Source organism: Charadrius vociferus, unplaced genomic scaffold, assembly GCF_000708025.1.
Source record: "Charadrius vociferus isolate BGI_N301 unplaced genomic scaffold, ASM70802v2 scaffold308, whole genome shotgun sequence".
Lineage (NCBI taxonomy): Eukaryota > Metazoa > Chordata > Aves > Charadriiformes > Charadriidae > Charadrius > Charadrius vociferus.
Window position 1 is genome coordinate 1,828,948 of NW_009649929.1, and position 16,064 is coordinate 1,845,011.

A 16,064-nucleotide genomic window follows, 5' to 3' on the forward strand; every position below is an offset into this window, starting at 1 on the left:
CACCGGCTGGTTTTGCTTGTGACCAACAAAGTGTTTTTAACCTACATCTCTGGAGCCAGCAAGACACTCCCAATATGCCAGTCAGCCCATAACACCTCATACCTACCAGGCTAGTTTTACTTTCTTCTTTGCCCAGCTTCCCTTTTGAAGGGACTATAAACACAAGTGAAATGCTTTGAGGACACGTAAGGGAAACCAGACGAGCAGTCAGCAGATGCAGCGTGAACTGCACGACAGTCTTTGCATAAGTTATAACCCAGAGCAGAGGGAAAATGCGTTTCTCAGAAGGAGACGTGGTTTCAATTTCATGCAGATTTCTGACTCCTACAGCTAAGTATGATCTGTAGCAACATTCTGAAAGAGGTTCCTTTTTCCTTTTTTTGTTCCTTTTCATCCCTCCCACCAAGCCCTTTGTTATTTTACAGTCTGGACTGCAAATTTCTCACACAGCAAGAAAGGGTCCAATTGAAAGATGAAATTAAGTGGACTTCACTTGTAATTAAAATGCAGAAGGGACCAAACTATTTTACCTGATCCAAAATTGAGAACTGTTTAAAATTCTGTTGGGGTTTTTTTTGTTGTAGCATTAAAACACGCTTTCTTTCCAATGATACAGTTTCTTAAGTGTTTCTACTTAACATTTTCCCAACTTGGATCTAACTAAAACACAAAGGGCTTGAGGTTTTATTTGTTTGTTTGTTTGTTTTCCGGCAACACATTAGAAAATGCAGTGCAAGCTTTAATGACTGTGTCTGTTTTAACATGCCCTTTGGAGGACTGTAGGCATTTATGGGGGAATGAGGTAATTAATATATTACTTAGGCATGCAAAAACAAGTTAGAAACAGCTGTCTTTCTTCTCTTGATATGGCAACACAATCATTAAAACAATGGCTTCTTATGTCTTTTTTTCCCCTCTCTGTGTTCGCAGACCGCTCAAGTTGCTTGTTTAAGTCAAAGCTTTAAGAGGTCACTGTATTATCAGGACCAGTAAATTCTCTCTCAAACACATTATTCTCTCTTACTTACATGAAGTAGCAAAATGAAAATCAATATTGCAATCCCTTTAAGGAAGTGTTGGTACTCAAGTAAATTCAAGAGTTCCCCTGTTCTAATTTCAGCCTCTAAAAAGTGAGTTTTATAGTACATCCATTTCTCTTCCAGACTCAGTTTTTCCACCTATGGAGCTAGAATCACAGCCTTCACAGCTGTGGTGAGAAGATGTAAGTTTAGCCGATCCAGCCAGCTGTGAGGTGTCAGGTACCCCGGAGTCTGAGCTCCGCAAGCGGATGAAGGAAGGATCAGGTCATGTTGCTTCCTGCCTTGCAGAAAGCCAGGTGGGTAGGTGAGGGGGGGATGCCTAAATCAGTGTTTCTAAATTGCAGGGTCAAGGAACCGATCGTTGCTCTAGGCAGAAATAAGCACTTTGCCAGCTTGATAACAACAGAGCTGAGACACAGATTACAGTTCCTTTAATTTTCTTCCAGTTAATTAAATGATCAATTGCAGTATTGGCTTTCAGCCATGGCAATGCCAGTTGAAACGAGCTCTCCGGTTTATGAGAGGCTAATCAACAGGCATCATTTGCAGCAGTGATACCCGTGTTTATTTTAAAGCCAAATATCAAAATGCAGAGGCAAAATACTGCTGTTAGTCACAGCAAATTGAGATCTTCTGCCCCCAAAAAATCCCAACAAAGGCAAGAATGGCACAAATAGTTACAGCTTTAGCTTAGGTTGTGTTTTCACATCTCTGCTTACCATAGACTTCCTGCATGACCACAGACAAAACACTTGGGTCCAGATATGCAAAGATATTCAGGCAACTGAGATAAAAATCAGTTGGACTTAGATACACAAATAGGTCGTGGATCTGGTCCTTTGGAAGGGAGACTGAGTACTCCATCTGGAATGGGGTAATAGACACTTTCCAGCAGAACTGCACCAACTCCCTTCATGGAAGACGAAGGCCACCTAAGAGTCGAGGAAAGAAAACTACTGAACACCTCCAGGGTATTTGACCACAAAGCAGCATCTGAGCACTCTGCCCAGTGTCTTATCTTTAGTGCAACTCACCTTGGTCAGCAGTAACAGAGACCAATGTCCCCTTTGATCACTTTCAGCTGTTACTTGGTTCGCACTCTTCGTTCCCAAAGACTTGGGGATGTCCCAAGAACACTGTGGAGTGCAGGAAGGGTGAAGCATGGGGCAGTGAAACAAAGACCACCAGTGCTGGGTTGTCAGGGTACTTTGGCAGGTGGGAAAATTAAAGACAAACTACTTAAGGTGTAGAATGGGTTGGGGGCATTCCTATATTGTTGATGAAGAATTTGGCAGTCCTGGCAGGTTATGGTAGGAGTTAACAAGCAGTGCATTTCAGAGACCAAGAAAACCCTGGGTTCATAAGTCAAAAGATGTCAATGCAGGATGGAAGGAGTTTGCCAAGGAACTGAGTAAGCAAAATTCAGAACCATAATGACAAAGTTGGTGCATCAAACCTCTCTTTGCTATCTGAGATCACATGTTTAAGTAATGAAACTGTTTATCAATAAGAGGCAACTCATGAGCGTGGGAAACAAAGATCTTGTAGGAACTGGATCTAGATAAGAATGACCACAGACCTCACCATTTTCAGAACCAAATGAAAATTTGTTTATGCTGCCAGCTTTTGCTCAGTGCAAGCCTTTAGTACGTTCATGCAGCCAACAGAGATATACATGAGCTAATTAAGTCTTCTTTTTCCTATTGTCTTGGAAAGGAGAAAAAAAAATAGTTCGTGGATGTGATTTTCATTTTTTGGCAGTCGAGAAGGCCTCAGTTCATCACGAACAAAATACCTCACAAAAAAAGTAGCAAGGTCGGAAGCCAGTTAAATTTCATCACTATTTCATGGCTCCTGCCTTTATTAAAAAAAAATAATGCAAGAGGAGCCTAGCAATAGCATCTCTACTCCTCATTTATGTTACTAGAACGGTTACACAAAACAGAGAAGACAGTACTGCCTGCAATCTCCCCCAGGTAAAACCAAGCGTAGGCCTGAGTACAGCAGCTCGTGGATTATTGATAGGACTAGCAACTGAACATTAAACCACCTTCTCCCAAAGCAGCAGCGAAAGAAATCTAATTGGTGGAGTAGAGCACGGTTTCTGGAGAAGGAAGAATCCATTCTGGTGTAACAGGAACACTTTTGCAGGGTTTAAATTGATTTAAGCTTGAAAACAAACAGACAAAAATCAACCTCTTAGGCACCAAGATCCATAGGAGACATCATCGAGGTGAACTGGGCCAGAAATTCACAATCCAAAGAGTCTCAGTAGCTGTTAGAGGCATATGTATCACTATAACTGATTTATTAGGTAGGAACGCGTGCCCAGCTCACCCGTTACTCTCAGTCTGACATGTCCGGAGTGCTGCACGCTCACCCATCTGCCAAGCATCTCTAAGGCCCAGGCAGACAGAAGAAGGCCTAAAAACAGTAGAGTTAAAGGGAAAGAAACACCTCATGACATCTCAGGCAACGTCTCACACGTTGCATCTTGGTGTGATCTTGCTTTCCCGCAGGAACACGCAGAGGAAGGGGCAGAGGAGAGCCCGTGTGAGGTGCCCCAGTGCATCAGGCGACAGGAAAGGCAGGGTGAGGTAGGCTTCTCCAACCATATGGCTTCTCAGTGGAAAATTGGAAAAACAGAAACACAGCCACAATAATAAAACCCAACAGAAAACACCTCCTCCTCCCTCAAAATACAGAGAAGCAGGCTTGGCTCAATCTAGAGGTCAGCTCTTTGCCAGTCCATTGACTTCTTCAAGATCACGTAGGCAGTCAGTCAGCTTCTCAGGGATACATCCCAAGTTTCCAAATTCATGGATCTGCATCGTAACCATTAATCTTCCTGGCAGGGATTTTTTACAGACAAAAAGTCCCTCACATGTTTTTACCCCATCAAGAAAAGACAAGTAGCTTGCATCATACAACTTTTATTATTTTTCCCTGCAAAGCAAACTCGTCTTAAAAAATGGGCTGAAAATGACTTAAACGAGCTGAAAACTACCCAGAAGCAATGTTTATTTTGCAAAACATAGTTATCTCATGTCCAGGAGCCCTCATTAATTTGAAAAGTTTCCGCATGACCTCAGAGTTTCTGTAGCATGTGTGAGCGTTCTGCAGCCTCTGCTGCATATGGTGGTAAAGAAACCGCTACTGCAGCCCCGTGGAAAGAGTAATGAAGTTCTGTCTATCATGTCTGAGACAGAACAACCCGTTTATTTTTAAAAATAAATTCTAAAACTGCACATCTCAGTGCAAGCACTTAATTGGTGCATAAGCATGCTCGCCTAAAAAATGCTGCGAAGCAGAGGTAGCTGCTGGTCATGGGGTTCTGGCCTGTGTTGGACCCAGGCATGTTCCTGAAATGGGATGTGGCCAGCTTTGAAGCGCTGGGTGTCAGTGAAATCAGGCCGAGCTCTCGCAGGCTCATAGGAGGGGTATGAGGAAAATATAAGAAGTTCCTGGAGTTAGCCAACACGTCTGACCAGAGAAAGTCAATCACCTCATCGATTTGTATCTCTTCTTCTGTTGGTCCTCTCTAATCTCTCCTGCCTGGGCAACTCCTCCCAAATGCCTCATTGCTAAATAGCAATTAAAGCATAAATACATTAGCAACTCCGTATTATAACCTCCCTTAGAAGCCACATGGTGCTGCCAAGCCTGGCCATGACAGTGGGACGCTGCCTCATCACTGGCCGCTTTCCCGTGCCAGGAATATCAGTCAGTCACTCTGAAATGACATCAGAGTTCACGTCCCGTTATAACATGATTTTGACCTTTACAAAGTGACCGCAGCCCCTGCGGGGTCGGCAGTGTTAAACGGGGACGGGTTCAGGTGATCATCCCTGTTCCCTTCTCCCAAGCAGTTCCTGCCCCAGCAACCACTTTCTTCCCTTTGACCGGCCCAGAAACTGTCCTTTCTTCTTTCGGGTGACGGGAAGCATTCATAGTCCATCATACGTGCCATGGCATATTGCAACTCTCCGGTTAGCACTCGCTGCAGCACCCGTGCGGACACTCAGTGTGTTGCCCGCAGAGCGCAGCGGGGCAGGGAAACCCAGGGCTTTCCCCTTCAAAATTCATCTTATCTCCAGGAATACAGGCACCCGTGTCTCCATTTAGCTGGCTGGGTGCACAGCAGTTTGGAGTGGGGGGTTTTATGAAGCTGAGGCAAAGGGGTTTTGATGGGAAACCATCATCTGCAGTGCCTGGGGAGGGAAGCAGGTGTGACAGCCCCTGCAGAGCGGAGACTCTTGTGCTGCCGAGTTGAGGGGATGCGAGAGGAGATGGGCAGTGAGCCAGATAAAGAAGGAAGGATGGGCAGCGAGAAGGCACTGATTCTGTAATCCCTCCCTTACACAAATCGTCCCTGCTCTCCCGAGTCATCTCTGTGACATTTTCCTGTGGCAGGTCGTAAGCTGCAGTTCCCCAGGTGCGAAATGGGACGCTTCTCCAAAGCGCATTGAGTTTGACTCAGTTCACCAACACTGCTGAGTGCACGAGCTTCGAGGCAAGCCGTTCCCCTTTTGCTGCTCCATTTCTTCTGCATATCAGCATGGCCAAGTTCATTTCCCCTGTGGTGAAACAAGGAGATAAAGAGTTATTTTAAGGTCCCCAAGACTTGTGTGACAGCAGGGTGAGGTCCTCCTTTCTTCTTTACACACTGTTTTGGTGGAAGAATGAAGATGTGAGTGTAGGAAGAGGGAGGCTTTCTCGGGGCATCCTGCTGAGCTGTCCTTGAAGGTCCCTGAGCTCCTAAACCACACAGGGGACAGGTAAAAGGATGGAGGTGGCTGGAGAGCACAGGGATGGTAAACACATGACTCAGGCATGAAGCGATTTCAGCAGAGGGGTGGTAATGCACAAGCAATAAAATGGGGGCTACCAGCACAACGTTTCCTGTTAACCACGTACCAGACTCGCTCGGTTTTCCAAGGAGAAGACACCAGGGAGAGGAAGGAGGGCTCTGCCGAGGAGCCATGGCATGGTCCGTACCAAAGCGTTAGCCTAGATGTAAAAGACGAGAAACTCCCATCACAACCCAGTGGGGTCTGGGTGTGCATGAGAGCTGCAGCAGGCAATAAAAAATAAATTGGGGCAGAAATGAGGGCAGCACTGGAGTGAAAAGCCTGCAGGCTGGTGGAGGGCTGGGGAAAAGCAGCCGCCTGCTCGGGGTCTCTGCGGGACCAGTGGATCAGCTCCCCAGGATGCACAGGATGGGGCTTTCCTGGGTGGGCTCCATTTGTTTTTCCTCTCTAGAAAAGAGAGTTTGCACTGGGGCAGGTATCCGGAGCTGCTCACTGTGCGCTGCTGGTTCTGGAGCAGCGCTGCCATCGGTGCCATCAGGAACGCCAGCGGTGCGGGTTGCTTTAATAAACGCTTTCTGCAAGCAGCCTTTTAATGGGATCTTTTGCCTCTGGAGGATGTGACGTGTGGTAACAGTCTGTCTGCAGAAACACTTGCCTGTCTGTCTGTAGAAATAGGCCAAACACGGAGTTTTCTCCTCATTCACACAAAAAAAAAAAAAAAAAGAAAAGGGTGTTGTTTTAACTTAAAAACTCATGTGCTTTTGCAAACCGTGGACACGGCGCCGTCAGCCGCTGGGGGAGAGCTTTTCTCTCCATCACACACAGCGGGATCTGCTGCCAGGCTGCTGGATAGTAGCTTCTCTGAGTGCCTCTGCTTATGCTCATGGAATATATTTTATGCTTCCCAACGCATGGATTTACTGAAGTCCGGCACTTATGGAATGCCACCGGATATTAAAAAAAAGACACTGGGATTAAAACCGTAAAAATGTACCATATTAATAGCAGCACTGTTTTTTTAAGAGTTAACCTGTGTAGAAAATATAGCTGACTGCATTTCATAACTGTTTAAAAGATGAATGGTATTTTGTGGCAAAATATTGCTTTCTGTGACAGGTGGGGAGGGAGCATCTGGGGCAGAGGGACTCAATGACATGAATTTGTCTTCCTGTGTATTTTGGAACATGATTTATTTGTGTTCATTGAAATGGCAGCTTTTCTGGTAATTTCTTCTTTTCCCAGCAAAGAAGCCTTAATCTCCTTACTGGAAATTGTACTATTTATGCAGAAAATCCTGCCTCTGAGATTGCTTGAGATCACGAGTTATGTAACCCAAACAGATGGAGATGGAACTTTTTTTTTTAATGTCAATTCATATTATAATCCCAACAGGCTGCAATCATTTATCAGCTCATTTGTAGCATACAAAAAAATAGACTGAGGATTTTAAATATGCATTTAATATATGTTTACATAGGAACACTTATGCCCGTGACAAGACTGTCACTAAATACCAATAATGGTAATAACGCTTATTAAGGACTTTCCTCATTCTTATGAACAGAAGGACTCTGTATGATACACATAATAATATGTACATGATATTATGACCGTCACCCTGCAAAGACATGTATATAGTTGTATTTACACGTTGGATAGATGTGGTTATCTGTAGTGCTGGTAAGAAGTTAAATCTGAGAGTGCCTGGGAGATCAAACTGGTGAATAAGTGGGAAGGAGGAGCTAGAGCAGAGCTGGAGAGAAGCAGGCCAGGGCAGGGCAATCAGTGTGAAGAACCTGATTAATGCTGCCCTGTTCAACTCTTGAGCAATATTAAGTCTTGTAATGATGAATCATCTATCCAGCTCCCAACTGATCACATGCACACACTGTAGAAGCCAATATATAATATACAATACCTAGTTTTAAAATTCACATTAGCTTAATAGTCCGTCTGCTAACACTATCAGGCAGGTAAAATCCTAAAAGGCTCAATTACACTTGCAGATATTTTATGCTTTTTTGTTACTAATGCGGCTGTTCTTACTTAATGTGAGTTTAAGCTGAAGGGAATCAAGACCACAGGAGAAAAAAAAGGATGAAAAGGGATGGAAGCAAAAGGTAGCAAGCAAAGGTTATTCCAAAAGAAAATGAATATAAATGGAGTGTCTAGGTGTTCTTAAAACTAAAGGGGGGGTTGATCAGATGAATTTGGGAGGAAGAAAAGAAAGAAAACTTTGAACCCAAATCTAATTTTCTATCAAGCTGAAGTTCAACCAGGGCTAAAAAAAAAGCCACCAAGTTTAAATATGGTCTTAGTGCAACCACATTATATACTTTTATTCTATTCTGTGGGAATTCCCCATGTGACACACTTGCATATTTGGGCCCAAAGTGTAATCTAAGGCTCCAGCCATGGCAAGGAGCTTTGCTAGGGCAGAGCTTCCAAGAAAACCTCAGGAAGCTGAAGCAGAGCTCCTGGTATGATACAGTACTTTCCTGCAAAAGCAAAACTAAAACAGAGTCATGATGCAGCTGCCAAGGCTGGGTTCAGGGGTCTGTGCAGGGAGCCTGACCCCCGTGGACCTGGCCGTGTGCTGTGTTTAGCTGTTACTGCTCAACCACTGCTTCGTTACAGCACGTTGCCTTATTACGCCAGGGTTTGCCAGCAAGGGGTGTAAGGTGGCCGGAATGGGCTTTGGTCCAGGGAACGTAACGGAGACCCCAAGATCTGATCTTTCCCCAGCACCCTGTGCTACTCTTCCACGCAGTCGTGGTGGCAGCTTTTCCTCTTTTTCGGGACCGTTGTGGTGCTTACCCGCTGGGTTGTAATTCCCGAGGGCATGCCTGAGTGGGGTGCTGAGAGCGAGAGCTCACCTCTGTGCTGGAACCGGGGATGACGGCAACAGCCTAGGCCCCATCGCAAGACAAAACCTTACGTTTTAATCCCATCTTTCATTTTGCTTAAGCCCAGACACTTCCTCTGGTAAATACTTTCAGGGGACCAACCTAGAAAATTGAACCTAAGAGCTGCTTGTAGCCAGGCGCTGCACCATCAGCCGTTTTCAGGTCTCACCATCAACAGCAGATCTTCCACTAAGAATATTTCTAAGCAGGAACAATAAAAACCAGTTCAGCAGGAGTTAAGCATTTAAATTCAGATGCGGTTATGTGTCCTGGTTTGAGGCCCAAACCATGACATTATGGCCTCTAAATTCCCTCATCCCCTCAAAGTTCATTTTTTTTTCCTCTTAGATTTAAGACTACAGAGAACAGCAGATTTTAATGAAGCATCAAGTGATGGGGGATGTTAAAAGATGGTCTGACAGTAGAAGGAATTACAACATTTCAAAGACAGCCCCCATTTTAGCCAGGGACTTGCCATTTCTTATGTGCAATGCTATGTAACACCTTGACCTCCTTTCTTCTGGATTGGGGGCTTTACCTACTTGGTACTACTAACTTGAGAAAAGTTATAATGGGTTTTTAATTCATTCTTGATCTTCGCCAGTGATTAATTTAGTCAGGTGCTTTTCTATTAGCCAAAACTTCAAAGATCCCCCCCCCCTTTTTTCTTTTTTTCTTTTCCCACAAGGAAAGAAATTAGCTTCTGCTTCTGCTTGTAAATATATGTAAATGTTTAACTGAGCAGGATTTTGCTCAGGCTTATAAAGCATGCTTTCTTTAGAATAGCTTTTCCCTGGATGATGTAATTTACTTGACTGGGTATTTTCTACTCTTGCACAACTGTGTTAGTCGATCTAAGCAGATTAATCTAAGCACCAACCTGGCACTCGCTTTGCCAAGCAGTTATTCAGTGCCCTGCAAAAAAGGATTGTTATTTTAGGGAGGCAAAAGGATCACTCCTCTGTGCCCGGGATGACATTCAGATGGATGTTAGTCTGTTTGTGTGTAAATAGGTCTAGAAGCCCCAAGGACCGACTGGCTGCATGAGCCAGATACTGTATTGGCAGTTATGTAACAGAAGCAGCACTAAGAGGAGAAAAAAATGCTGTTTTTTCCCCCATTGTTACAATGACAGTCCAGAGTCAGATGATTTAAAGGGCGTAGAGATGATTTTAAAGGGAGCATCCACAGCGCTGGCTATGCTGACAAGTCCCTTCCTAAAATCTTCAGCCTCACAGAGCTCTTGATATTAGAGTGGGTTTGTGGGGGATGGGAGGAAAAAAGAAGGAGTGGAGAAATAAGGACGTTTATTTTTAGTAGAAATGATTCTCAGACAGGGGAAAGGTGATAGACTGATAGCTTTCAGGAAACATTTTGTTTAAACCTAAAGCACAGACTGCAGAAAGCAGATTCAAGCCATCTCCGTAACACGCTCCAAAATGCTTCAACATCACTCGGTCAGTCTGCCCTTAAGGGTGAGATAATTGCAGCTGTGCTGTCTGAATGAGGGATTTTTTGGTTCACTGATCAAAAACTTATTTTAAATCAACTTGCAATGAAAATTTTGCTCCTCATTTTGTTAGGGTTTTGGGGAAGTCGACATTTTCCCTCTTTCAACTCAAAATTATTAAGGTAATTCAGGCAATATTCAAGAAATCATAGTTTTTCATTAGGACTAAGGAGTTTTTAGGGGGGAAAAAATCACCATGAATATTTTTGCCTTTGCACAAATACTTCCTGAATTCAGCTCAGGTACTTGGTCATTCCAAAACTGCAGGCTTCAGCAGTGAAATGTGTTTCTGGGCTTCTAGTGATCTCTGAATTAACATTAAATTCCTCAATATTTCTGCCTATTAAAGACATAGATTTGGTACCTCCAATCACATCTCCCTCTTGTGGCTACTTCCCAGGACTAAAACAACCTGCTATTTACTTGGCATTATATGGGATTATATAGGTTGCTTCTTCCACTAGCACTTTGTTTTCCAGCCTGAAGCTCTGCTGATGACAGTTCGAGAGGCTACACCACCATTTCTTGCTGTGTGCTTCCCGACAAGATCCCACCAACCACACATCTGGACCTGGGGACACCGATGTCAAACTGGAGGGTCCTGCCAGCCCCATGCCAAATGGTTTATCCTTTAAGCAAGCTGAGGGAGATGTTAGCAAAGCAAAGGCTTCTGTATCTGTAGGATGGGCAGCTGACCAAACCCACTAACTAGACAATCCTGATGAACACGGGCTTTGTAAGAAATTTTGCCTTCCAGAGCTCTTGCAGAGATTTCCCCCTAAATTACAGCATTTTGCTGCCCCCCACTTGGGTTTTACAAATAGCTACTTTTATAACTACATTTATCCTCCTGCTAACGGTTTCACAGCAAATGATATTTCATTTTGATGAGAAAGCTTTTGAGCAGAAGCCAAATCGCTCCAGGCAAAGCAGATTTTGTTTTCCTACAGTTTAATCAGTAGGAAATTAAGAGGCCAATATTGTGCTGCCACAGACATGGAGGCGAGCAGCCGCCTTTGCTCGGGTGAGTTTTGCCTCTCCCTCACACCCCGGGACATAACCGTGAGTCAAAAGTCACACTGTCTAACATAAATCCGACGGTCCCAATCCTCAGCCCGTGTAAATCAGCGTTGCTCCATTGGGAGCAGATTTATAGCCTTCGTCAGTCGGCAGGTACGCAGCATCCATCCAGAATAGTCCTTGATCAGCTGACCTCTCTAATTCATTAAAAAGTTAATTTTAACTTTTAAGAGGAAATCAAGGACATAATTCAGATTCCTGTTTGTGTCCTTCCATCAGGAGAAAGGCAGCTCCTAAAGCGGCTTCTGGCAGCTGGTCAGACAGTATGAAAAGCCACTGACATTTTATATACCTTTTTTTTTTCATGCTGTCTGAAAGGGTCAAGGCTGGCTGCTCTGAGGGAAGGTGTTTCTAGGCAAGCATTAATGTGATAGTCTGTTAGAAGGAGTGACTCAGCCACAGAAATATGTGCCTTTTATCACACATTTCAAACTCTGCAAATAACAAGTTTAGGGGACTTCAGTCTGCTTATTCCATTCAGCTCAAATTCTTCATCCAAAAGATGCTTATCTCACAAGTTTTGGCTAATATCAAACTGTATAAACTAAATACTTTCCGAGGGGTATGTACTTTGTTTACGAAACACAATACCTGTGTTGCTTTAAAAAGGTCCCAGCATCGTTATCTAGGTGAGGGTTTTCCAGCACATGCCCAAACGATGATGTGGGACCTGCAAATCCTGCAAGATTTGTCCCCATAGTGTCTCACTTTACAGCAAAAGACTTATTGTACATCCAGTGCCCCATCCTCAGGAGTGAAAACTCCTTGCTGGGACCCCAGACTCTTTCCAGAGGAGTTTTAAACGGGTCAGTACGGAGGAACGCTGCCAGCAGCCGCTGGTCCCTGTGGCCGCTGGGCTTTAGCGCTCAGACTTTTACATGGGGTCATCTGAGGTTAAAAGCAAGGCGGGGGCCACGTTGGCTTAGGCTCCTCCTGCCCTCTTCTAATCAGGATCAAACCGCAACTCATTTCGGCGCTGGACCTGCCCCCCTATTTCAACTCGGTGGGGGGATGGAGGATGGAGGGGTGGGATTCCCCACCCGCTTCGCTGGGTTTTTAAGGGCGGACATCTGCAAACTCCAGCTCACGCCCCGGCTCTCCGTGCGGAGCGTGTTGGTGTTGGAGCAGGCTCAGCCTGCGGAGGGAGGAGAGCAACCTGGAGGTGCCCACGCTGGCCGGGCAGGGGTCGGATGCAAATAAACCCCGTTGAGATGAAGGGGCCAGGCTGCGGCGCTGAGCAAACCCAACGGTCCCCTTTGCAGCATCCAGAGCCCACAGCAGGGACGATCAGCGCATCTGATAGGGAAGGAGCATCTTCCAGCACTGCCTCGGCACTAAGTGGCTTTCCTGGGAAGGCAGCCACCGATAGCCAGTTGTAGGAGAGGAAAGGGGAGGCTGGTGGCATGGAAAACCCTGTCACCTTTCTCCAGGTTTCCTCATCTCAAGAGTCAGCACTTTATCATATCACTGGCGGAAACTATTTAAAGTCTCCTTAATTAGCCTGTGGTCTCCGGCAGTTCCTGTGCTGACTGCTAGATGGGTCTGGGCGATACCACAGCATTCATTTTGTCAGACGGAAAAAAGTTTTCATGTAAAACACAGTTAAACCCGTGCGTTTGCCTGACTACCAGGCAGGCTGCGGGGGCGGGGGGGTTGAGGGGGGGCTGCGGTGAGCGGAGGTGAGAGGGGCCAGCCATGCCAGATAGGGTTTGTTTGTGCAATGTCCTGATAGGAAGCGACAGGCTCTACATGAGCTGGATTTCAGCAGGTCTCACCTCTGAAGTGCTCCTCTGCTCCTGACTCTGGGTGCCTTGTGCCACAGCTGGTGGGAGGAGGAGGAGAGAAGCTGCTCAGCATCTGAAACACCCATTCCATGTTTTGCCCACCACATCCTGCACCGTAGCTCATGGCCAGAGTAGCTGGGGTTTTCCTCTTGTTTTCTCTACCTGAAGTCTCACAAAAGCCTCTTTTTGTAGGACCTCCCCATACCGTGAGCCGTGCTTCGGGTTCCACCACCACGGCAGCTCCACATCACCCCTCTGCCTGCACTGGGGCTGCTGGCCACGGCGCTGGCAGGCTGAGGGTCCAAGAAGAACCTGTCATCTCTTTCCTGCCAACAGAAGAGACTGAGTTAAACCTTTTAATCACAGCTGAGAAACCTGCTTTTCAGCTGGGACACCTAGCTGCTTGCCCCCGTGTTTGGGCCAAAACCCAAGCAAAGCCAAGCTGTAGTTCCTGAGTAAGAAGGGGGTCCAAAATCAGAGGCTCAGAGACTTTTCCTCGCTGCCCCCCCTCCTCAGGGGTGTGCCCCCCGTTCCTTCTCAGTTTCCCCCCCATCTGTTCCTCACATGTCCTTAGGGATGGCTCCCAGAGCTGCCTGTAGCAAGGCCCCCACCTCCTCCCTCTCCTAGCCCCCAGCACACCTCCCTCCCACCCCCCCAAAATCCTTCAGCAGGCATGAATATGCACTGTGCAGCTTGGGGGCTTTCCTTATGCACAGGGGTGCCCCTGAATATACATCTACGTCTGCTGTTAGGCATGAAAAAGCAGTTGTATAGAAGTGTGTGCACACATGTGAATACAGTCATATATTACAGGGAAATGTTTCTCTCACAAGTGTCGAGAAAAGAGCAATCTGGGACCGCCTGTTGCTGATTTTTCTCATCTTTATTCCCACACGTGCAGCAGAGGCTTTCATAGGCAATAACAACTGGAAATAGATTTCTGAATAAGTTTAAATTAAGAATATTTTCCTCTTCTTAGGCAGGCATTTGATAGTGTAATTCTTAAATGTACTTTATTGCTATTAAATTTAATACCCGTGAAGGATTACATATCTGCTTCATTGCAAGTCTGGCAGGATTAGGAGAGTAGTGTCTTCTTAGTGTTTTTAAAACATCAAACACTAACAAAGCCCCGAGCAAAAAAACCTTTTCTAAGGGCTGCAAAATGCCAAGGGTCCGGGGAATTGCGCTGTGCCAGGAAATCTGATGGTGTGCCCTTTGAGGAGCTCTGTGTTTCAGCTGCCGAAGCACGCGGTGACAGAAACGCAGCCGCTGGTGAAATCCCATCTGCACCCCAATACTCCAATTTCTGCTCCCTGGCAGTGTAAACTGTGGGCTTCAACCGAAGCAGCTGGCTGGGGGAGCGGGAGCTCGCACCCCTTCTCCACAGGCTGAAAAACTCTGGGATTTGGGATTTAAATATTATTTGCAATATTCACATCGCAAGTAATTGTTTCATAGTTGCATTGTTCATAATCATCTCCCTCTTCCTCAGATATTTATATGGAAAGAAAGTCAGTTTTCCCCCTAGTCCTGAAACTATGGATTTGTTGGGGGGATGTTAAATCCTGGTTAATGCAGGAGGTGCAGCCTGGGATGGGATGAGCCAGGCTGGCTCAGACCCTCTCGGCATGGCGAGGAGATCGGCATAGGGCTCTTCGAGGGATCTGTCTCTTTAAAATGATCTTCAGTTTCTCAAAAGAGGCTGAAAGTTAATATTGTTTGCTCTAATTAATGGCCTCTCCAGCTCAGGCACCAGCCTTAGGCAAATCCACCCCAAAAATCCCCTGGAATAAACACCACCACTTTGATGATAGCATATGAGGTGACTTGGCTTGCGTTACAGTAAATTGGCATGTGGGAAGAGCAAACCAGCCTCGCTGCTTCCCCGCTCCCTCTGGAAAGATCCTGGAAAGCTCCTGCGCAGGCGTGGGATCCTTCACCCTCCATCTTCAAGGAAACTGGGACTGTGCCCTGGGAGTCGGTGCTGGTCATTGCCAGGCTCTGCAGGGTGCATAAGCACCACATATAGGTACAACACAGGGGCAGGGAAGCATATTTTTGATTCAGCTACTATTCGGGTGACTCTGGCATCTATAGAGATGAATTAACTCCGGATATTTCCAGGAGTGAGGGTTTGGCACTGGAATCCGTAGGAAAAAAACACTTGAGCTACAGCAATGGGGTTTTTTTGGTTGTTTTGTTTTTTTCTTTATTATTATTATTATTTTGTTTGCCTTTTTGCAGCTAATGAATATTTGCCCCTGGGGAAGGGAGCATGCATGGTAGGAAGGCTGCAGGCACCAGAGGCAGGGACGATCTGCAGACGGTGAATGACAGCAAAGTGTCACCTCCTGATAGGTACTGGATAGACACAGAGAGGGTTCACCCATCTTTGGCAAAATGCAGTGGCCAGGAATCCCCAGAAAGCTCATTTTCTGCTACAAAGGGGAAAGAAGAGATTAGAAAACAACAATTGCTCTAAGAGTTGCCTTCAAAACTCTGGCAGCGGATTTAAATGTAATCTCCAATTACTTCTTCACCTCCAGAGCTCAGCTCAAATTCCTCGTAACTGTTTCCTTTACATCAAAGACACATAAACTTGAAATAAAAATAATAATCAAAGCAGCAAACAAATCATGAAGCAAAAAGGGCTTCTTAAAGCAGCTAGTGAGCCAGGGCTTTCTTCACTTGCCTAAGGAGAGCCCAAAGACAGAGCCTCGCAGTTGCTTACTAAAAGGTGGGCTCACACAGGAAGGCTTTTGGCTAAATCCTCTGCCCCAAAACCCGCAGCCACGCTCAAGCGAGCCTGGTTTAAAGCTGTGCTTCCAAACCGAGCTGCTTGCTCTGAAGAAAAGCTGGGGGCAGGGGAGGAACGCCAGCCAGTCCCGGAGGCAGCCGGGCAGAGCGTTTACCAGGATCTGGGAAAGGGG